This window comes from Capsella rubella, unplaced genomic scaffold (genome assembly GCF_000375325.1).
Source record: "Capsella rubella cultivar Monte Gargano unplaced genomic scaffold, Caprub1_0 scaffold_2, whole genome shotgun sequence".
Taxonomy (NCBI): Eukaryota; Viridiplantae; Streptophyta; class Magnoliopsida; order Brassicales; family Brassicaceae; genus Capsella; species Capsella rubella.
In genome coordinates, this window is record NW_006238922.1 from 5,892,961 (window position 1) to 5,893,326 (window position 366).

The 366-nt window shown below is 33.9% G+C and overlaps 1 long non-coding RNA gene across 1 annotated transcript in view; it reads left to right on the forward strand.

Annotated features, from left to right (window-relative positions):
• The first annotated feature begins 3 nt into the window (after positions 1 to 3).
• Positions 4 to 366, forward strand: part of LOC111832199 — a 3,834-nt gene continuing 3,471 nt past the window's right edge. The window contains exons 1-2 of the long non-coding RNA XR_002835233.1: positions 4 to 68; positions 159 to 265. This is a non-coding gene — a long non-coding RNA (uncharacterized LOC111832199). The remainder of the gene's footprint in view (positions 69 to 158; positions 266 to 366) is intronic.

Below are 366 nucleotides of genomic sequence, written 5' to 3' on the forward strand. Positions count from 1 at the left end.
TTAGGAATCTGAGTTTCAAAACCGCTCATCACATTTTGAAACCTTTGAATGCATGTGGTTTGATATAGGTAAGTGATTTTCTCTTCTTCATAGCATTGTGATTTCGAGCCTTTGTAATGAAGTTCGTAGAAGATTATATAACTCTTTTGGTTCTCAAGGATATTGGTGGTGATTAGGCGAGCCCGCTTTCTTCACTCCGGAAATGAGAGAGAAAGTGAGAAACAAATCATGTTCTCTTTTTGCGAGGTCTCTACTATGTAAATCAGTAAGATTGTTTCTCATTTTTCTATATGGATATAACTTTACTTTTCCATTTTTATGTTTTATACGCAATCCACTTTAGATCTTTATTTTTCATTAGGCTAT